The sequence below is a fragment of the Seriola lalandi genome, unplaced genomic scaffold, assembly GCF_002814215.2.
Source record: "Seriola lalandi dorsalis isolate HSWRI2012SDOR001 ecotype SW California unplaced genomic scaffold, Sedor1 jcf7180002052274, whole genome shotgun sequence".
Classification (NCBI taxonomy): Eukaryota; Metazoa; Chordata; class Actinopteri; order Carangiformes; family Carangidae; genus Seriola; species Seriola lalandi.
The window spans coordinates 2,247,562-2,272,261 of NW_019522827.1; the positions used below are offsets into that span (position 1 = coordinate 2,247,562).

At 40.3% G+C, this 24,700-nt stretch overlaps 1 protein-coding gene across 1 annotated transcript in view; it reads right to left on the reverse strand.

The window, feature by feature from the left end:
- Window positions 1-24,700, reverse strand: part of peak1 (pseudopodium-enriched atypical kinase 1) — a 101,743-nt gene that overhangs the window by 68,410 nt on the left and 8,633 nt on the right. The window contains exon 2 of the mRNA XM_023400280.2: window positions 13,628-13,737. The gene's annotated coding sequence lies outside the window, so the exon portion shown is untranslated. The remainder of the gene's footprint in view (window positions 1-13,627; window positions 13,738-24,700) is intronic.

Below are 24,700 nucleotides of genomic sequence, written 5' to 3' on the forward strand. Positions count from 1 at the left end.
AAAGATCTCCGGTGCTTCGCTCTCTGGAAATGAATACTCTCTCTGGATCAACTTTCAATGCAAGGGCACATTTTAGAGAGAAATGAATACCTTAGGCAAAGACAATGGGTTCCTATAAACAACAGTTGGGAGAGGTGAGCAGACAAAGTGGGAGGGAAGGCAGGGAAGAGAGAAGAGGGTCATGATTGTTGGGTGTAAGATAATGCCCGCTGCATAGCCTACTCGTGTTGTCTTCCTGCACGGGGCTGATTGCAGCAGGTCTCTGAGGACCTGTCTTTGACTAAATACGTGATAAGAACTTGTGAAGGACTCTCGAGAAAGAAAGACACACACAGCAAAAGAAGGAGACAAAAGAGGGAGACACAACAAGGCGGAGATACAAATAGGAGGGAGGGAAAGAGGAAAACCTAAGGTACAGTATTATGGTGCAAAGATCATTTGAAAACCTGAAAGTGAAAGCAATTTCCAGGCCCGTAAACAAGTATGATGAGATAAGTGACACTTCTGAAACCAAACCTGTGTGTGGACAATTTTTACAGTTTTAACATGTAACCAAAGCATTTTGATGCACTCCCAAAATCATCCACCGCATAGAGGAGACATATACTACTACTACTACTACTACTACTATACTATAATATATCAAAGAAGGCTGCCAGTGAATCTCCATCATTTCAGTGCAATTCACAGGCTGTACGAGGCCACATGATGTGCGTCAATTCATGAACATACAGGACACACCATACAAGGTACAGTAGCCACGATCTTGACAATTGTCAATAGTCAATCTACATCAATATGCCACTGACACCTAAACTCAAACCTCCTGTGGATTTAAACTGGATGCTCGCTTGAGATTAATCAAAATGCATGAAGGGAGATTTCTGCAGAGGCGACTGTCATTAGGTTTTGCGTCTTTGCCACACACTGACGACTTCTCATGCTGTAATTTTATTCTGAAGGCTCTGCTGCCACACTGGAGACTAGACTTACCAGTTAACACTTCAGTCAGAGTTTTGACATCGGGGAACAGAAGTGATCAGAAGTCGGCAAGACTCTCTGAATGTGGGATTTCCCGATTCTGCAATCACTCCCTTCACTGAGAAGAAATCCCTCAGCATGCACTACTTTTGCACGAAGGACATAGCTCTTCAACACGTTGTCAGCACCCAGATAGTGAGACGTGTTGCTCTGAGGGGAATATAGTTACCTCCGCGATGTACTCTGGGTGCAAAATGGAAAAGGTCTGCACAAGCATGGTGGCACAGAACCTGCCGTCTGTTCTAATCTGTCAAAGTGACAGACGGCCTTCAGACTTTTCTGTGAGAGTTAAAGAAAAAAATTCTGTAAATGACGGAAAATATTTGATTAATGCAACTCCTGGCATCAACATGTTTCATGCAAGGTGCCACATTTTCAGTTCAAAAAGAGAATTTCACCAAAAGCCTGCAGGTCTGAATTTGAAGTTAGAGAAATAGATTTCTGAATAATATCTGCTATCAAATGAATTCTGGACAGGATGTCAAATAGCTGGGTCTGCCTTTGACATTCACATAGTAATGGATAACTGTTCTTTAAGTGGGTGATGGAAATACAGGTAATAATAAAAATGTGGTGAGACTGCATGTCAAAGTCATTATGTCACTTTCGGGATACTCTAAAAAGTCACATGGCTGTCTTAAACCCTTATGATGAGCGCTGTAGATGTGATGACTGAGTCATCACAAAGCTCAGAAAGATATCAGAATCCATCAGCTCTGCTCTCAATGCATAGAAATGAAGTCATTAGAAGTGGGAGCGAAGGCAATCCCTGCTGCGCTTTACGGCCTCGTGTCACTCAATTCTATTTATAGGATGTTAGTCCAAATTAGCTCTTTGAAGTGTAATTCGTAATATTCACAGCACCAAATAATGAGGGAAGTCACTGGTAGCTACGCTGAGGCTCACCATCAAAGCAGGATCATGAATTTGAGCCGCACTGTACATACAGTGCAGTCAGCCAATTATACGAGGATGAGAAACTTACATTTCCACAGTAAAGTCAAAGCTGCTTCTTTATGGAAAGATGATGTTTAACTCTCATTAGCTCGAGAACAGCTGTGAAAAAAAAAAAAGCTCATTTAATAAACGGGTCTGCATCATATTGTTCAGGTTTGCTGCAACCACAAATGAGAACAGTCTGGACTGCCATTGCCTTGTGTTCCATCACTGCAAACAGGGCAAACGCAGTCCAGACTGTTCTCATTTGCGGTTCCCCCGATGGTGGAACAAGCTACCAAATGCTATCAGAGCAAGGACCTCCCTCTCTATCTTCAAGAATCTCTTGTACACTCGTTTCTTACGAGAGCACCTCTTCTAACACCTCTAACACCCTAACATGCCTAACTAGCACTTATTATACACTTTCGGTGCACTTGTTCACCTGATCCCCTTGCTCTTATTGAATAGATGTAATAATTTGTACTAACACCAAGGTCTCCTACTGCACTGAAGCTTTAGTGCTGTCCTTCACTTGTACGTCACTTTGGATAAAAGCATCTGCCAAATGAGTAAATGTAAATGTAATGTTATTATTGTGCATACACTCGCTGTATAAATCTGAAGCAAAGCTGTTACCACAACTCCAGGCAAATCCTGCTTTGGGGAAGCCCCTGTAGACACTGGTGCACTCTGATGGTTGCGCATGTATGCCAGTCTGCAGAGAAATATTTCAACTCTACCAGCCTTGCATTCCATCAACAGCTGAGTTTGTGGGAGACATGCAGCAACAGGACGCCACAACACTGCCAAAACCACGGATCAGGCGATGAAGGCTTTAAGAGCTGTATCACGTTACAACCTGACAGGGTTTGGGGATTCCTAACAATGCAGCTCTGGGCTGTGGTGAATTTTACCCTTTGAAATGTCATGATGAGCTTCCACCACAGCAGTTTGTCATGACACATGAGACCAACATCATTTGGAATTTGAAACTGACTCTTTTTATTACAGGGAATAGACTTGATTCTCTGTGGGATTTTAGGGCTCATTGGGTTTTAGGATCCAGGTGAGCTACAGGCATGGAGACTGAGTGAAGAAGACAACATTAAGTAAAATAAGGCAAATCACTGTTACCAAGTCGTCTCAGCGAGTCATGTATCATGCAGTATCATTACCCAATGATGTATTGTTACTGTAGAAGAAAGAAAGCTGATGCTGCAAATTACAGGACAAAACTGCAACCAATGATTCTTTAACTTATTTTACTCCCATAAGCAGAAGAACAATATTTCAGAAGCCAAACACAGTTGCCTGCATCTTGAGATGAAGATGATGGATCAAACTTTACAGGACATTAAAGACACTGTTAAGCTGGTAAATAAGAGAACATTACTTTGCCTCTAGATATTCCTTTAGTTTCTATAGGAGAGACTGAATGCACATCAGATGACCTTAAAACTCCTTCAATCATCCATGACATCCCTAAAACAAAACAGCACTACTGTTTTTGATGACTGTAGTTTTCCTATGGCTTTTTCCTTGCTACACCCTCATTCTATATGCGTTTCTTGACAAGTTCAATTCAGACCATCCAGGCAGTAAGTGGGTGGAGAAACAGAAGTGTGGATGAATAGACGGAAAGGTCCTTCATCAGTGCACCACTCATAAAGGTCGTCAAGGAGTGCAAAAAGGGGCGAGGACTAAAATTTCTATTGAGGGATACAAACATGATCTCCAAGATTCAGTGAGTACAACATTGAACATTGCAATTGTAATACAGAAACATTAAAATTTATAAGACAAAAGAATTTTAGTGAAGATGCACCATCAAAGAAATCTCTGTTGATTCTTCTTGTTCCAACATTTTCCAACTTGTCTGTTTAGACTGGTCTTCAACTGAAAGAGCCTGCAGTGGAGACAACGCTTCATCTGGTATTCACTTTATTGTGGACCAAGTTTCCTTTTCACCTTGATGGGATATGGAATGCGATATTATATTTCTGGTCAATTTTTAACCCTGTCCCACTTTTCTCTCCTAAAATAGTTTCCACCCCCCAACCCCCCGTCTCCCTGCCAAGCTTTCTAAAATCTAATTTCATTTTGGCCATTTGGCATCTGAAGACAGATTTAGCTCTGTGGGCCTTCTGGCAAGTGGTAACACACAGTGTTTCCAAAGAAAAGGGACAGGCAATCAATCCATGGACAGAAAGTTATTACCTTGTGACACTGGAAGGAAACGATCACGATCTTAGCTTTTACGAGACGCAACTGAGGAGCTTACATAACATTTTTACATTTCAGTCCTCATTCCTCTAGAAACATAAGCACTCTTTGGGTTCAGCTTTCTCTCTCAAGGCTGAGGATATATTATTATGTGCTGCAGCATTTTTCATTGTTTGCAGTCACAAACTAACACAAGTTGAAAATGCATTTCAGATTCATTTAAATCATTTAGTCTGCCTGCGGCCATTCACTTAAATATGACAATTAACTGGGGCCTGCTGGCATGACCTGCAGTTATGATGCTCAGCACTGAGTTACCTCTGTGGAAAGAATGGATGAGCTGCAAACTAGCGCCACTATGTTAGCTTTTGGATTGAAGGCTTTCATTTGCTGTATCCAGTGTCCTCCATGAATGAATATGTCTAATATTCCTTTCAGAATGATGAACCATCATATCATCAGTGCCACTGTACCTGAGTACTGGCCACTATTTTCAGTCTTTCCTTAATTTATGTCAAAGTTTGTATCTCAATTGTGTCAAAGACATAGATTTTTGTGGCTGAAAAAATTCTTTGGAGTGACAACTGTAATCTTGCACCGATAACTTTAAACCCTCATGAGCCTGATTTCATAAAGTTATCCCCACGGAGGAAGTACAGAACCAAAGAAGGTACACTTCTCCTCATAAAACCCCCCAGGAATTACCCTGTCTTAATCATCTCTCATTCTTTCCCAGTGACACAGTGTCAGTGTTAACTTGATGACATCACCAGTTAACGTCCCCATCTGGTTTCTGCCTTTGTCAGAGACACAATCAGTTTTGAAAACTGTCCATCTTTTTTATAAAAATAACCGGTCATGTCATGATTGCTACAACTAAATATGAAATGCGATACTAATAGCCTTTGCCTAGTGTGATATGTCTTTGGCAGCTGTTTCAGACAAGCTAACCAGGTACTGGACTCAGTAATAAAGAACTGAGATTCAAAGCAACACCATTAACTAACTGAATAAACTTCTTCAAAACTTGTGATGGGTTACAATTATATTGATGCATATTTCTTACATTACAACCCGTGCAAAAACTCTTGCAAAGGTTAATTTCATGTCCAACGAAGGCCAAAACAAAGAAAAAGTGACAGATTAGTGCAACTCCACAGTAGCATACTAAGACTCTGGTGAAGCAGTGTTTTCTTATAATGCAAATAACAAAACAACCTAAAAAGCATTAGCACAACTAATCAAATTGACTTGGGGAGCATTGTGTTTAATTGTATGCATTTAGGTTCACTTTAAACCTTTCAATGCAGGTCTGACTTTGCTGAAGAGGCCTGTAGATAATCAGCGAGCAAAAACTCTATAGAGACTTAAAGCACCTGATGATCAGTCTCTGTATAATAATATTTCATGGGAAATAAATATTGTCTGATTAACAAAGGGAACAGACAGTAGGTGACGATACTGACGTCACCCTGGAAGATGACTGACCCTCTGAGGTCTGTAATCACCACATATTGCCTTCCAATATCTCTCACTCCCAGGACCTCGGTTGACTGCATAACATGCATACAGATTGTGCACTATTCTGCATGAAATGGGCCAATTCAGAGTGCAAATGATCAATAACAGAGCACGAGTGTGGGGTGAGGGCCAAGCAGTAGACTCTCAAAGATCGAAAGATTAGCTAATAGCTCTGAGGCTCCCTTTTCATACTCATCAATAATGCATGTAGCAGCGCTGCTTTTCTTCCCTGCTTAATGACCAACTGCTTTGCATTATTTGTCCTGAAGGAAATATGGACTGTATGTATGGGAAGTGGAAGGGCAGTATTAAGAACACACTACAGTTTAGTTTCAGGCTTACTGTCACACACACACACACACACTTACATAAATAAAGATATTATTTAGGTTGATTTAAAGATATCTATCCTTTTGAAAAACTATAATTTAGTGAAGGGAAATATGGCGTGACTAAACCAGGGCATTTCTGCAACATCTGATATGAAAGCCAGAAATCAGTTTGAAATAAGCAACAAATAAATGAAAGAAGTAAGAAGAAAAATCAATTTCTCTTTAAGATAAAAGAGTTTTCAATGTGTATGTGAGCTTAAAACTGGCATTTATGTGTCATGTAACGAGTAAAGAGAAACGAATGAATGATGTTAAGTCCTGACAGATGTCAGAAGTCTGGTACAGAGGAAGGCATTCACCCCACCCTTCAAGTTTCAGAGACATGGCATGTAAACACAGCTGAAAAAACACGCAATAGAGGGTGGGATGAACAGGGTCTGGTCGGCTGTGGAGGAATCACAACAAGATTACATATGGAGCAAAGAGACGTCCGCCCTGGTAGCAATGGTCAGTAGTTTAACTTGTCTAAACCAGTATTTTCTCATATGCTAAAGGCTTAACAAGAGTGTGACAGAGGGATTATACAGTAACTCTGTAGTCTGTGGAGACAGGAAGCAGTTTTTACTTCAAACTATCCATCCTTCTTTAAGAAAATCCACGCGAGTTCTCCTCTGAGGAGCAATGTTTACTTGATTTCATACACACATTTTTACAGAGCCCCTAGCCCTTGAAAACCTCCTTTCAGTGAGACAAGATTATACTCATTCTGCAACTGCATTCAAGTGGATAGATCCTTGGTTGTCAATAAACCGGATGCACCGTAATATGTGTTATAATGTGATTCTAATTTAAGCTAAATCCCTACAAATTGACAGGATAATAAATCCCTTGCAGGCAATGTTTTGTCACCTCCTGCTCTGGCCTTGCACATCACCTCCACTAACATTGGCAGTCTCCCTGCCAATCAAAAATTTAAGATAGATTTTAGCTTGAAGTCAAAGCCGTACAGGAAGCATAGGCTATAGCTACACTTCTGAACTGGTGAAAAGTAAAGAAGGTAAGTATTGTAGAAAAGAATGTTCTTACAGCCTTTAAAAGTAAGGTTCAAATCTACAAAATATGCTACTTATGGTATAATGAAATGTTTTTCTATCAGACACATATAGTAATTTTTCAGTTTTACAGGCAGATTGTTTATGTTGAGTCATGTGACTGCACAGACAGAGCTGTGACTACACTGCTGAAATAAAGCAAGCGATCAGTGCTATTTGATAGGAAAGCCAGGGACATTACTCAATTGGAAAATAGCATGAAATCCAATTTCTCATTCAATCTTCAAAGCACAACCCACACAGGGGGGGCAGAGGCTGAACAGCTGAAACCTCAGTCTGTTTGAAGAGCCAGGCAAGACAAGGTTGACTAAACAGTGAAACAATAGGTGGTCAGACTAAAGAGCTTTTGGAGCAGATCAAGTTGAAAGTCATGGGGCTGACTAGTGGCCAATAAATCTCAAACACACATTGCATGGCAACATGTGAAGGAACTGGATCTATTTTCAAAAGTCAGGGATTTCCCCCTCTACAACACCCTGAAGTGCTGACTGGAGGTTGGCAGCATTTACAACTAAACTAAGTATTGACCATGATAGATTAGTATTTTAATTATTCTTTTTTATTTTTGGTGAAGTTTAATTAAGCTAATATGCATGTTACTTTATGACTGCAGTTTCTAGGACACTGTAAAAATGAATAATAAATCTAATCTGACAGCTTGGTCTAGTGGTTTGAGAAATCGGCCTTCTACCAACCGATGACAGGAAATATTCACCCTCCTGGAGACTGACAATAATCCAGCTCCAGAACGGATGCTCACCCTGCACTCCTGGCTTTGCTGGTTGTTAAAATTACTGCGATTAATCATCATTTACTTTAGTTTAATTTAAGATGATTAACATTAGTCAGCGCTAACAGAAACACAGGGTAACCAAGGTAACGTCATTTTAGAGAGAATACCAAATTGCTTCCTTATGCACAAGGAAAAAATTACTTACCCATTTCATAAAATCTCAAGGTGATTATGGGGTTTTTCAACTATAGCTAACATCCCTGTCTTCAGTACAACACCAGTCTAAACTGTCATACGTACGCAAACAGGTCATTGACCGTCACATGCTTCACATGCTCATTTATCAATGAATGTCGCTGGTTTATTCCCACCAGGGCAAATGATGAAAGATTTACGATTAATGTCCTAAACTGGATAATTACTGAGAGCATCTTACAAGGAAAATCGACTCCAGCTTCTAATCCCACATGACAGAAACACAGAAAATTACCAGGCCATTTACGGGTTCGGATGCATGTGGGAAAGCACCTTAAATGACATTCTTGTGGTTGCAGTACATTAGGGACAACTTTGTGACATTTTGGAAGAGCAGTGTGCATAAGGCTCTGTGTGAGCCACAGATCAAGACCTGGTTAAATGTGAAATCAGTTTATTAAATAATGCAGTGAGGCCAAAGAAAATCAAAGTCTGGTTTGAAGTGAAGCAAGTCATTACTTTATAATAAGAACAAACTGGAGGATGGATTTATTTAGAAACCATATTGCATGGGTACGTTTTTCTTCAAAGAAAAACATTACACTGATGCTTCCTCTAAATATCCTGGATAAAGCCAAGTTAAGCTTTCTGCATAATAAATATCAACATTCTTCAATGATGAATGGGAGGGAAGTTGCATCCGTGGGAAAGCATGTCCGTAACTTGGCGGCATTGACTAAGAACTGGGGAAGAACCATGGCAGGCCATGAGGAGTGATGACCTCTTCTCATGCAATGGCACATTCCTGCCATAACTAAGTCGAAACAGGCCTGAGATAACTATAGCGGGCAGCATGGAAGGGACGGGGGTCACAGCTTGGTGGAATTTAGGGGAGACTGCCACCCACCCTTCTCAAACCTTTATGAATAGACCATCTCAATCCACTGAGAATGCTATTAGACCTACGAGGTTCAGAAGTCAACCTGACATCATTTTACTGCATGACCTTTGTTCCACCAGCGGCTGATGGAAAACAAACGGAAAAAATTATTTTAACTTGTGGTCAGTGTACTTGGGATGTTGGCCAGTAGACAAATTGGCATTTCTCTTAAGAGTAAACTGTTCATTTGTTAAGGGCAATCGTATTACTCCTGAAAGTGACGCCCATAAATCACTGTCACTTTTTTTTGTTCCAGTAATGTATGAATTGAGTTTTTATAAGAACTTTTTCATCTATCAGGTGGTGATATATATTTGAACCATAGCTAATATTATTAAAAATAGTCCTGTGCCAGAAGTTAGATTCTCAGTCCAATTACCACCAATGAAAATGAAATGTAGAAACTTGAGAACAAGAGTAAATAAGGGAAAACCTCTCACTGATTACTGTCAGACTCAAATATTTGTCATGTTTAAAAAAACATGTTGTAATAACCTTTGTAGCTCCAGTGAGTATGTTTCAGAGTAGTATGTCATTCCTCTGAGGTTGGCTCTGGCTAATGTTAAAGACATTGAGCAGAAAGTTGCCCCATAGATCATTTCATATTGATGTTTCAGACTTCTGTGACTCCCTTAGTCAAATTCACTTTCCCTCTCTGAGGTGCTCTGATGGGAACTCCAACAGCTGCTGGTTTCCACAGTCCACTTAGTGGGGCCTTCAGGGAAAGTCAGGGATTTAGAGATAGATAGACAGAGAGGAGAGAGAGAGCAAGAAAGAGAGAGAGAGAGAGAGAGAGAAAGAGAGAGAGAGAGAGAGTGAAAGAGAGAGAGAGAGAGTGAAAGAGGGGGAGAACAGGAGTGTGAGGAATGTGATGGGAATATATGTTCCAGACACCCTCTGCATTTATTGATCTCTAGTGACCTTGGCTCCATTGACATGATGGGCTTCAAGGACAGACCACTACCCAAGCTTTATCTTTTTCAATTTTCACACTACATTTCCTGGAAGTTAGATACTTTCTATGGTTTAATTGATTTAAACCTTATCAATGGGGGTCGTAATGGGAAAACTTTACATTGTTTACTGTTGGAACTAGATAGAAAGGGCACTTTTAGTGAGCACTGTTTAAGTGGTAACTCTAGAGGCAAACAGCACAGGGCACATCCTAATCCATTTATCAAGGACAATCACGGCGGGGAAATGCAACGATCAATACGTAGAGCAACTTAAAGAGCTCCGATGTGTCAACAGTGTGTAATCTTGATAGATCTATACATACAGAATATACTGACAGTCAATATACAGCGACTGTGAGGGCACTCCGAAATTCCACAGAGACTCCAAAACTACACTTGGACTCTGTAGCTAAGCCACAGGCTTCTAAACACAACAGGGAAAAGTCCAACAAAATTAAGCATGACCAGAGCTGATAATCTACCTCTCACATCAGCTGATGCTGATAAGGTAAGCATTTATGCATTTGTCTTCATGCAGATGAGGATAACACATCAGGTTAAGCATCTTACATGGATGTTTTCAATAGTTGAGTGACCTTCAAACTAAACATATGGTCTAATTTTATTCTACTGGTAAATTATATAACAAAAAAGTAGAAGATGATATTTCCACTGATGTTTTGGCCAAACATCCACAGTTGAAAGAATATTGGACGTTTGGAAGTACTGTAGATGTTCTGGCAGATTTAAGCCCGGCTGTTTTAAGAATCAAAATCTAATTTAGTATTCTCTAGTATTCTTCATTTTGCTACATCATCTTCACCAACACCAATGTTGAGAAACTTCTGTATTGAACTAGTTTTACTGTATTTCAATACTTTGCATTTTGCGTGTAACATTTGTGATATGTCTGTTTAGGTAAAATATGTGCGTGTGATGTCATACATTGATATGTTTCTAAAGGGGTAATTTGGTGGGTTCATCATTCGCTTTCCCCTTTGTCAGAAAATTTGAACCTGGGCACAAGCAGACCTGGGTAGAAGTGAGGTGGGAAATGCAATCTAGAGTTAATCAATCTGTAAAAAAGGGCAGTTAAGAATGAATAACTGGAAGAATGAATGACAGCTATCTAGCGGCTGGCTAATAGATTTTTTGTGCAATAATTGTCCATAATTGATTATACTTTTATTATGTTCACACAAGCATGTAAAAAAAAAAAAAACATTTTCGCCTCAGCTGCTGCAACTCCATCCTACAGGAAACACTGTATCCCTCTTCAAACCTTAATATGTTTTTAATGAAACAATACTTGTTTGTTGCAGCAAAAATACGCATTAGATGAAATGACATTAGCGGCCCAGAGCCAGGTTTGTTGTGGAAAAATAAGAGAATTTGGGTGATTGACAGAGGACATTACAAGCCCTGCATTTTAATACACCTACTTTGCCATTTTCCTAAATCATACCTCATATTAAATTAACCATTTATCTTAAACTGATGGCCATACTTATTTTTCATATCTATGAATAAAGATATAAAGTATTCGTAAAATCCTAGGATAATATGGCCAGAGCAATTCACTATATCAGGTTCCGTCATAACCAGTCATACGCACATGCACATGCTTGTGATACTTTCAATGCACCAACAGCAACGATCACAAGCAGTCAGATGCTTATTTACTTTAAACAAAATCACTAAGTCTTCTCAACAAATACCTCCTTTGTTGGTGAATTCTTCCTTCCTATGCAACCAAGCCTGAAGAGTGTCAATAAATGCTGTTGTACTACAGCACATATGCCAGCTTTGACAACTATAATACAGCTCTGACTTTACCACAGCTGCTCTCATAGATTCATGGATAATTATTACCGCAAACAGCCCCATCTTACCATCCCCGAACTCACTGATTAAGTTCCCCAAAGGAAACCAAGAAGAGATATGGTTGCCACATTCTTGCATCCTCTTGAGCACATTCAAGTTAATGACCACGCTATCAGTGAATCAGCTTGGAAGATAATTATGTCAAAAACAACCCCCTCCAATCACCCCCCAACCCTCCCCTACAGATCCCCCTGGTCCTCCATGAGACTAGATGGTGCAGGGCCTGTTGATGGGAGCCTGTGAACAGAGAGCTGTGTGTGGTGGCTGGACTCGACACCCAAGGAGCTAGCAAGTTCAATTATGCGCAAGTCCATTTCAAAGTCCATTTATAGAAAAATGTGGGATTTTGCTATGGTGATAATTAGGGCTGGGAATCATGACAGACCTCACAGTAACCATGACATCGCCACAATATTTGGACCACACTACCTTGATACCCTAAACTTTTGGATACTGAAACAGTGGAATGCTATGGCTATCAGCTGTTTGGTTTAAATCTAAATGGTACCATCTAATAAAAAGCTAAAACCCTATCACTAACAGTTCAGCACATCAAAAATTCCCCATATACACCAGCATTTTGATATATGTGGAATCATAGTAGTCATAAAAAAAATAAAATAAAATGTGCATTCAGAATAAAATATGTGTTCTGAACATGAATCCAAAGATGTGGGTATAGACACAGACAGAGTTCAGATACCACAAGTAACTGCAGATGATAGGACCGAAAATCCAACTGTCATCTACCACCAAACTGTCTTACTGTCGCAGCAAGAACACAGTATGTTTGCAAGACACGACAGCAGACAGAACAGATCACACATGTCAGGGGAGGAGGTAAAAAGGGAAGGGAAACATGTATTGTGAATGTGAAATAATAGAACAGCAGTGACAACCACGCTGGCATTAAATGCAGAGAGACTTACTGAGACAACACAACATAGCAGTCACAGTCATCAAAGTAGAGCTGGTAATAACTACCAAAACAGAACAAAAACAAAACATGTCCAGAAATAGCTGCTGCGCTTTGTAGGTGACGTGAAGCTACAATTTTGAAATACCTTGGTCGTGAAGTCAGAAAGAATGAAATCATTTTCTAGACACAGAGGATGAGTGTACTCTAAAAACAATTGCTCCATATTTTCAACTGAATCATTTGAACTTTGGCTTGAAAACAAACTCCAAGGGTGTAATCTTTCACATGTAAAGTAGCCATATAAAAAAAAAAAACACAAATAATATTAAATGCTTTCAACATGTTGTACTACCCTAAAAATGTCATCTGCTATCATTGTAGTATTGGGAATACGTCAAAACAGCCTGTCTGTGAAGAGCCAGACTGAAGATGTTGAGAATGCCTTTTTATCTTTGCCTTGTTGTCTGTGTTGTTATGTTGCCCTGTGGTACTACAGTTTATTTGTACAGTCCAATATCACTCATGTCCCATTGGTCTTTACTGGCCCACAACAGCAGATGTTCACAACCAGCCCAACCTTTCAAGAAGAAAAAAGAGAAAACTCCACAAAGCACAAAAAGTGGTGTAAAACAGTCATTTTTTGATGTGTAGTAGCTTGGAGAGAAATTAGGAGCGCTTAGTTTAATGCAACAAATCTCCCTGCAAATTCAACTGCTGCCATGTATAAAGAGATTGCATAACAGTATGGAATGAAACTGCAATCTTAATATGATTAACTATGAAGTCAGACAGCAGGTAATAAGAGGAAACAGAAATTTTCGACTTGGCTTACCTGCCAGGTTATGCGGCTCCCCGTTGTCTCGAGTATTACAGGTTTGAAAGTACCAGAACTTGCTGATTCAGACGAAGCCACAGGGTGTCCTAAGACTGCAGCCAACTTTCCTGCAGACAAGTGAAGCAAGAGACGAAAGGGCAGATGTCAGCGTAATGTCAACATCATGTGCTCCTGTTGAGCTCCTACTTCTGAGAAGTCACACATACAGAATAATTCAAATGAATGGATTTTTGTTCAGAACCGACACCCACTTTTTAAACAAGAGAAGCACAGAACAATCTATAATTATAATTCACAAATGCTCTAAACAAAATAAATCACAATAAGCTGACAACAAGTCTATTTTGGGATCACAACAAAATTCCACATAAATGTCACAGCTTCCATTTCTAATCCCAACAGTACATACATAACTTGTAATTCCTGCCCATGGGAATTGCCACTGGGATCTTCTGAGTGTATGAAACTGAGTACATAAATGAGCAGCAGAGAGAGTTGTGATATTTATATAAATGCTGGCAGTTGATTGGCAGATCTCATACCTACAGCTTCCACAAGAAAAAGGAGTGAGGTGAGGGATGGCAGGGTAACAGTGGCAGGGGGGGAAGTATGGAGGTACCCAGGGTGTGAGCTGCTCAATTATCTTAATCAAAAAGAAAAATCAAGTGTGTGGCCTGTTAGCACCTGTTCACTTCATGCTGGGGTCGGTCAAGCAGGTAGGACTCAATATGATACACAACTGGGCTGCTTAGTCACTGACAGCACCAGCATTAGCACATTAGCTCTGTGACCAAGGAACTAAGAGGCAGGAAAATCATCTCACATTATTCTGAAAATGATTTAATAACATGTTGAAGTTAAGTTTGACGAGGCACCAAGCTGAGACTGAGATGACAAAAACACTGGTCCCACTTGATGTGACATAATCTTCATAAACATTCACATCAGCCAGCCAAAAAGCCAACAAGCATTAATAATACCAACAGACCGAACCGTTCCAAACACATTCTCAACAACACTGTCGCATTTCATTAAAAGCATGAGTCAACAGAAATTAGACATGAACCACTCCCATGCCCTAAATTCACCCCTGCAGCCATGGCATTCTTATACTGTAGTCTGCTCAGGCAAGAAACCAAGCTATATATGGAATTGTTAGTGCAGAGCACAACTAGTGGATCTAAACTATTACAGTCAATGGTTTAGATGTGGGAAGTCTGTTTACACTGAAAGCCTTTTTTATTTTTTTGTTTTAAGAGGGTCCACTTGCTTAACATGACTCAGGCTTTAATATATAATCCAACACTAATATTGGCTGCCAGTGGGCAGACGATGGGGGGGGGGGGGGGGGGGGGGTGAACAGGGTCTCTTTGTGTGAACACTTGCAGGTGTAAGTGTTGTACATATGTCCATATTTGGATGAGTATGCATGCATGTTGTGAATGTGTATACCGGTACTTTGCAATTTTGCTGCCAAAAAAAAAAAAAAATCACACTAACTTGATGTAATGTGTATGTATAATATATTATTTTTTGTATGATCCTGTATTGATATGAGAGGTTTTGCCTTGCTAAGAGAGTTGGTAAAGGGCAAGCCTTCACAGGAGTGAAAAAGAAATAGTAAAAGAGAAAACTGTTGCAACTTTCAAGCTGAACTACAGTAAAATGCATAATGCCCTACATATCATAAGAGAGAAAAAAGAAATCCAATAAATATGAATAGAGTGAGACGAATTCTCCCCTGGGCTTCTTATATCCCAGTTTTAGCCATGACCACTTCCTTCCTCTGGCTCTAATTGACAGTCCACTACAGGATTTCTACACAGGCAAAACAGCTCCATGTGTCCCTGAATGGCAGTTAAGCAGTGGTAATCAGGACAGACACAGAGCTGAGCACACCAGGCTATGGCTACTGTGATGCAAACTGTTTTATTGCATCCCAACAGCACCGCTGCAGTTTGCACCCACTCGCTGAGCTGCGTCTCTATTATAAAGCCTCCACAGGCATTCTCGCTTTACAGGCTGATGTTATGATGCCATGACAGACAGCTTTCATGGATAAAGTTTGTTAAATGATCGCTCTGAGACCAAAAGGAAGTGTGAGTTGGCCTGCCAGGATACTCAAGTTGAGAGTGCAAGATTTACAAAGGTTACAACATGAGCCTTGGACAATGAGCACATGCACTGGGCCTTTGATCTTTCACTCAAGCTAAGACTAAGAGATCCCTATGGAAAGGAAACATGCCAAGCTCAACAGAACCTGAATCAAAGGATGATAGTATGATACTAGCCCCTAAACCATGTAGACTAGAGAAAGGTTCAAAGACATTGACATGGTAGTTTATTACAATCCTGTTCATGCGAGACAGACAGGGTAGTGTTAAGCTATAGGAGATGAATGTCAGGAGGATGCTATTTGGCATTAAACTGAAAGGCACTTGCTTTTATCTGGAATTACTGATTCTTAAAAATACAGTTCTGCTATGCTTTACATTTTTAACTTGGTGGATATTATTATTGGGACGAAACCCTTTTTATGAGGATCAACTTTTGTTTTACTTTAATGGCAAACACTACACAAGACTTTACACAAATATAGTATTTTTTGAGACTCCAAATGACACTTACAGACAGGGAAGAAACAGTAGCATTCACATTCGGTGTCTGCATGAAGTGCACAGATGTTTCCTCCTCTTGTGCCTTGATTGGTTATGTGTGCACAAGTGGGCTAGCAGGCAATAGGAAGGGCAGCCGACTGTTTGCAACGGTCCATGGAGCATGTCTTCAGGCCAAGACCTTATTCCCAAGACAACAACCTCAACTTCACCGTGACCTTTACAAGAGCCGGGAAACTTGGGCATTCCAGATAAAAAGAAACAGGTTTTAGAGCTGCCGTGGCTGCAAAGGCAGAATTACAGAGGTGTTTTGCAAGATGCGACGCCCTTGCTCAAATCCCAGATCTACATAGTTGTAAATACATAATCAGGTCTAGGGTTTGTGAGTACAACAACTGAACTACCATTTGAAAAAGTAGGCCCTTTCAACAAAAGACACACACGTCTACTCCAAACTAACCCAACATAAGCCAGCCATTCTGTCTCCATGGTAAGGGATTATGTCATGACTCAAGCATCTTGAGGAAAAGTCAGCCTGGATAGACTGTGACAAGTGACTGAGTGGATATAACAAAGGATAAGTATGCTAGCCAAAGGACTAGACAAATTGTTGTGCATCAGCCATGATGTCGTCATAGTACTTCTTGGAGCCAGGGCAGAAAAAGCATCTATGCTGATCTAAGAGATGAGGACTTGCATCACATTTAGATGCCATCAGACTCTAAATTTAAAAATGATTCTGCAGGAGGACAGAAAAGGAGTCTGACGTGTCTTGGATACAAGTTGCTTAACACCCTCTTTTATCACAGTCTTTACAAGGTAAGTTCCTCTTCCCTATTTCTTCTTTCACTGGTATTTAAACATTTTCTCCATCCATGTTCTTCTATCTCCCCAGCTTTCTCTTCCCCTCTCTCCATACGAAAGGCCCACTGTTCAGCTCCCAGGGCGGGCAGCTGGCTCTACATCAGACACATCCGAGGACAAAAGGGAAACTCCAGATTGTCGTGGTGAGGGCAGCCACCCGTGGCAATGCTCAGCGGTATTCCGGTTGTTTATGGTTGGCACTAATTACAGATCGACAGACCAACCAAGCTCTAGAATCTGCAGTTGGTACAAAGAAAACACAGAGCTGGATTAGACAGAAAAACACAGACTGACCATTAAAACTGTCTCCACTTGCAGCAAGCCAGATAAAACATGGAGTGATGTAAACTCAATAGGGTGGCTTAAAGACATCACTCAGGATCAAGCTCACACTCCCTGGGGACGCCTATTAACTTGTGCAGGGGCACAATGTCGCAGTTTTATTGCTACCCTGAGGCATGATGTAGTCAGCATATGGAGTTTGTATGTATAGAATTGAATTCACACTAAAAGCTGTTGTAGAGATAACTGTAAAGATAATCTCCCCCGTCCAAGCTCCATGTCTCACTTTACAATCAATATAGTGGCAGCAACAGACTTTTTTCAGCAAAGTGTTACATTGAGCTTTAGAGCTGGTGTTATGCAGGGAATCCTGCACTTGAACTCTTTATGAATTGAGAACTGGAGGCTATGAATCAGTAATGGAAACTCAAGCCACACCGAAATTGGACTACAAAGCTTAAAAGAACAGTCTGACATTTTGGGAAATCCTCTTTTTCTCTGTCTTGCAGATATCCACTTTCTCATATTTGTAAGGTATATAGTATATGAAGCTACATCTTCATATAGCAGCTTGTTACTTTTGCTTAGCACACAGACTGCTAACAGACATCTATTCAGGCTCTGTCCAAAGGCACCAAAATCAGCTACCAGCACATCTAAAGCTCAGTAATAACATATTATATCTCATTTAATCTGTACAGAAACAAGTGTGTAAGAATCATGGTAAAGAATTGGTATTTCCCAAAATGTCCAATTGTTACTTTAACAGAACTTCTATTGGCTAATCTCCTTAGGGTACAACAGATATCACCTGACAAAAAAGACCAGCTAATCAGAGAGGGACCCTGTAAATAACATTTTTGTAGATGTCAGGCTTCAGGGTTTTGTTTTTCTTTAGAAAAACAAGATATTCACTCAAAATGTGTGCTGTCATTTTACTAACAGAATTTGAAATTGTGGCATTTGGTTAACTCACTACTTTCAGCCATCGTTTGAGCAGACTGAAGAATGAAGACAAAATTGTTGTGAAATTTTAAAACGTGGGCTGCACGTTTACAACATCCATACAGCATCTTGACAACTGTGGGTGTATAATTTCCATTCCCAACAAAGGTTTGACTGGCAAGTTAACAGCCAAGCACACACCAGAGGTCTCCATGTATGTGAATTGTAGATAATACAGACACAAGTGTGTGAGAGGACACAGCAAATGGGATCAGTATGAAAGCTAAACCTTTGAATCAAAAGTAGGCTTGTGGCAGATAGCTGCGCTTGTTGGGGCTGATAAAGAAAATGGCATCAGTTGTCAACTAAGGAAATTCAGCAAACCCTGTGAAATGTGCACTGCATAGAAATTCAAACACAGCCCATTGCTTTACAATTAAACTCCTTAGTTATACTTTCCTCTCAGCTTTGTGCTGGTTAAAACCTCCTGTATCATTCAATGAAAATTACCTACAACCTTTATCATGGCTAAAAAGAAATCACTAGAATCTCTAACTAGTTGTTCTTGAGGAGGAGGGTGAGAGAAAAAAACTCCAAATGTTGATATTAAAACATAAATTTACAAATTTACACTTCGTCATACAACATCCATATACACAATGTAAGACACTGTGAGTGCTGACCTAATTTTATTTGTTTAATGTATTTGCTCTGTTCATTATTAGTCTTTATGTCCTTGGCTGTTGTATAAAACAACTCAATGACAAACCTGTTTAATTAAAGCTTTATGAAGAAAGTCAGCCTGATTAATATGCATGTCCTCCTTTCTGTCATGCTTCCCCACCAAGCCACATTCTTGCTGATACAGTAAAAGTAAATTAACATGTCTTGCTTAACTCGCTGAGATGTAATAGGGGATTCATGAAAGCGTGTGCAAAAGAGATAGCTTTTAATTAAAACTAAAGTATTGGGGGATGTAGGGCAGATATGGGTTATATATATGTTATATATTGTATGCCCTTTTTATGTGCATGTGTGTGGGAGAGTGAGCGAGAGAAAGAGAAAGAAATAACTAGCAGATTTCAATTTCCGTAAAAACTGAACTAATTTAGACTGAAGCATTGTTTTCGCTACTGATAATTAAATCAATAAATAAATAAAAATAAATAAATTTAAATCAGCAATGTTTTGTGTATTTGGAGCATCAATTTACAAAAATACTTACTACTAATATTTAAGTTTCAAAAGTTTTGAATAAAATATAATTTGCTGTCCAATGAATGTCCAATATGCCCCACTTCAAAGAATCTGCAAGTTTAAGGAATTATTTATTAAAAGGGGCTATTAAGTTTTCTATGCCGCCGGATGTGGTTTAAAATGGACTATTATTCCATACCCTTTGGCTGAGTTGTTGTACAGCCTGATGGCAGTGGGAACAAAGGATCTCCTGAACCTTTCTGTTCTGCAGCGCGGTTGGATGAGGCGTTTGCAGCTGTAGCTGCTTGTCTGTCCTGCCAGAATGTTGTGGAATGTTGATAGTTGTTTAGCATTCTCACTTCAATAGCAGAAAAGAAGTGATAGCGACAAGAGTTAACATTGGCGTTGCTTTCCACCACTGGAGACAGCTGTTGGTGAGTAAAGAAATGAAGTTTGATGCTGAACTCACATTTCTTCTAGACTGGTAAGTAAATAGCTGTTAATGTTAACACTGGCTATGTAGCACTAGCAGAACTTACAAATAACTCCTTTAAATCATTTCTAAGCTGGTTTACAACACAGTTGTTTCCTGAGTGTAAACATGAGTGCATTGTGTGTCACTGGAATGCAAACACTGAACAGTGTGTACGACATCTTGTCCAAATGGGGCTGTTGTCTTTCTTCCCTGGTCTACCAAGCATTCATGATTTCCCTGAAAAAGAAGAACAGCTTTTTTTTTTTTTTTCTTAACACTTCACAACAACTGTACCTGGTTCACAAAGAGAATTGGTAACAAAAGCAGGGACATATCACAGTGTAAGAAACATTATCATCTTCCAAACAGTACTCCCACTGCTCTTTCCACCCCAAAAGAACCACCTTGCTTTTCTGACACTAAAAGAAACAAACAGAGAGAGGGTTTCCTCCGATCTTTGCAGAGTCCCCATCACGTGTCGGTGCAGGTGTTCTACTCTAACACTGGCCCGGGGGGAGGGAGATGTGCTGGCACAAGGGAGAATTACGCATGCCAGAGTAAATACACGTGTGTACATATTCCCCATTTACATCTTTTCTCTTCTTCAGAAACACACTTTCCACATTTGCATTGAAACTCCTCCTTAGTGTGCATTAATAGTGCCAGAGAAAAACCAAAGGGAGAAACCAATCCTCATGTTTGAACACTCTTCTTTGATCTTACAGTATGGTGTCCCAGCACTGGGTCCACACATATAAAATGAACTGAATACTAGATCTTGTTGTGCTGTGGTCTAGTTTGCCAGCCTCATGCTCATTGGCTAGTTTCTGCAAAGCCACTGTTCCTGTCAGTCAACAGTCCTCTGGATCATAGCGCTCCCTCCTCCTCCTCTTCCTCTTCGTCATCCTCCTCCTCCTCTTCCTCCTTCCGTGGCCCAAATCTAGTGGCTGAATGCCAATATCTGGGCAGGACAACAACCTTTTACCACAATCCCACACTCACGCACACAGAAGTTTCACAAGCATGCAGGCAGTTCAGACGGCAAAAATCAACAAAACTTGTTCCTCTCATCCGAACAAGGACTTCCGTTTATTCTTTGTTCAAAGTGCTACACGCTTTCTTTCAAACCCCATTCTCAGACAGACACGTCACATTTGTCTCATCCCCTAGAAACGTTCAGCCAGGAGCCCAAGTCAGCCTGCCAGCCTGATATAGCTGTGGTATGGGCCCTGGTGTGGGCCACGGTCTGAAGGAATGGGAGTGTTTGTTTTCTTGCCATTTTGATCCGCATGTGATCCAGATACTGTCACACACCAAATGACAACCACTTACACAACCAGGGGGAGGGAGTCATTGTTACAGAGACACGGCATGCACTGATATTGCTAATGAGATCACAGCGTGTACGGGGCTGAGTGTGTCTGTCTGTGTATGTGAGGCAGAGACTAAAAGGAGGGTCTATGAGTTAAACAGGTAATATGAGATGTGCCTTCGCTCAGCTGGGTGACTTGAAAATGGGGTGAGTCTGCAAATTTAATTTGAGCAGCGCCAACAGGATTATTTGCGGAAAAGGGTCTTGCTGTGTCAGGCAAGGTCAGGCAGCGGATGTTTGTTTACAAATGGTGAGGTAGTGAACACTGGGGTGCATTTTCACCATGAAGGTTGCATAATGACTAGACCACCTTGGAATGCAGAGCAACAAATATTGTAAGGTACCATTGTCTTTGCAATTCAATTCAATTCACTCCAAATGTCATGTGTTCTTTTATTGTCCATACAGAACAGAACATACATTGGGTTCATATGTCATTATGTTTTGTTTTATGGTCTATACAGTGTGACGAGGTACTAAAACTGTGATTAGACAGTAGCCACACTACACTGGTAGCATATATTTCTTTCCACTACTACATCAAGACAGGACTTAACACAATGTTCCCAATAAGCCTGAAACAGCCAAAGCCAAGGTACAGCAGCATTAAAGTCATTCCTGTCCGTTATTGAATTAGGACAAGATTAGAAACTACCGAAAAAAAAACACAGGGGGTCGTATTGTAAGAAAAAGAGATAAGAAGCAGAGCATTTCTAAATTTCACATTTGGCTGGAAATAAGTGAGTCACGATGACCTAGTTTAGCATTCAGAACAGTGGAGGAAGGCTTTACACGTTTGCAGTAACAGGAAGAGCCATTATTAAGTGTGGATTTGCAGAGATGCACCACACCCACCGCCTCCATCCATCTCATCTGTAATTTATGAGACCTCCATATTCCACTGAGCTTCGTCACGATGCAAATTAAGAACCATATAGAATATTTAGACTTTACAGAATACATCCCCGCAACTAAAGGAAATCCTGCCTTCAAAAAGGCACAGCCTATAAGACGTTTTCTTCTGCAGGCAAAGCTGTTTAACTGAAGGCTGTTTTGACATTCAATAAACATACAGACTCACACAATGCACCACCAAAAACTTACCACACTTCATCCTGAAAGGTCGGTGCTTCAGATGAATCTACAAGATAGTACTGGAGCATGTAAGTAGCCCCCATCCAGGGCCTGTAATCTCCGACAGCAGGGAGAGCTCAGTTTCACCATGGTAAACAAGTCCAACAGCAGCAAGGTATGTCTGAGAGATTTCAGCACAACACGTAGCAAGTTATTTTAAGATGCAGGGTTAGTCCACGAGAGTTAGTCAGGTCAAAACTTGGCCAAAAGCAAGAACCCTTTTGTGCTCTCAACACATTTGAGTAAGGCAGAATTGTTTTGACCTCACCATAGCCACAACCAATCACAGAGGCCTTGCCCTAACTCAAACAAATACTTGTGTAGATAGATCACCACAGATCCTGCAAGGGAGAATTATCCTTCCATATATGGAGGTCAATACGGCATCAAGGCTGTTAAAAGTTGGAGATCATATAACACTTTTTTGTATCAACACCGCTTTAGAAGCTCTAATCCAAACTTCAACAGAGAAACAATTGAAGCACAGACTTTGCTTTACAATGAATGTGTAGTCAAGACACTATCTATTCTCCCTGGACAAGCTTAGTCAGGAGTCTCCTGTTTCCCTACTCGCTGCTAATGTTTGGAGCTGTAGCACTTGTTTCCAGTATTAAAGTCAGTAACGGTCTTTGACAGTAAGACTCACTCAACACAAATCCCTCATAGCAGCAACCACTGTGCCAGGCCGGTGCCAACACTCTCCTAGATCAAAAGCCTAACTGGAGAAACAGTCAATGCAGGGGATATTTTTCACCTGTTCCAGAGATACGTGTGGACAGTGTTGAAAATGTAACGTCTGCATGTGCAGGTGTATGCACATGCTGGGTGGGCTTAAATGCATGTGACTGTTTGTCACTTCACTGTCAATGGTGAATTGTATTTGTATTTCATAGTTATTTGCTTTACCACATATCCATCCACACCCAGATTTAATCACCATAAATGCAGAACTGTGAGACCAACCCTAGGGGCATTTTGCTTCTAAATGAAATTGGAAGCCAGATTCATCCAGGGATTTTGATCTCCCACCACATATTGTTAGGTCTTTATTGGCCATCTCCCATTCCAGCCTCAGGCAGTAAGCTATGTTGGTTCTCAGGCTGAGGGAGGTTTTAGAAGCTAGGATTGCAAAACTCTAAGAAAGGCACTATATCTACATTTCACGATAATGAAAAGATGAATTCAGTTTTTTTTTTTTAAATTAGGCCACATTATCTACAAAGGGTAATCCTTGTTGTTGGTTTGAGACACAAATGCATGAAAACATTAGGCTAGAGGCCAATTTGATATGTTCACCAATGCTGTTACACAAGAATTTTGTTATTACTTTTAGTGCCAAGCTGAGTATATACTATAGGGGGAAATGTGCTTAGCTTGATAGGCAGTATGTAAGGGCACTTTTCCAGTTTCCAGTCCATTTGTCATTTTTTGCAAGGGGATGATTTAATTTTGCCCTAAACAACTATTAATGAATTTGTGCTGGATGTTGTGGCATTTTCTGTCTACACTGTTGCAGCTTTAGCCACTGTGCAGTTAACATGAGGGTTACTCTTTAGAGGAAACTCAATATTTAAAATCATTGATGTAAATGCTGTCTCTTATACACATCTGTAAATCGGCCAATAATGATCGGCGGGCGATCAATTGGGGCATCCATACTTTTACTGCACTTAATTAAAGATTTGTCATAATGTGACTAAAAGTTGGTGGGCATGTATTCAATGGCTACATGCATTTTCAATCTTTATGAGCAACAATGACTGATTCCATGTCCGCTGCTCCAAGTGGAAATACAACAAAATATTTATGTATTTATAATGCTGTTAGCCACAACATCACTTATTAGTTCACGTCTACTGCTCTGTTAGTTAGTTAGTTGGAGCCTGAGAAATAACAGAGCATATCAAGTTTGGAATGCAACACAGCTGGATGGACTCTTGAAGTTATCTTCACATGAAGCCTTTCATTTAGGGTCAGAGAGTCTACTTGAGGCCAGAGTGTATATACAATGTGTGAACAACCTTGTGCAAAGAAGACAAATTTGTCTCTAGTCATCAATGATGTTTTGAGAAGTTTGAATAAAACAAGTCAGCAGATTTTGCCTGTAGCCAAGAGCCATAATATTCCTTAATATAAATTCAAACTGAACCCATCAAAGTGGTGTTGGAACCCAAAATTGAGGGTGG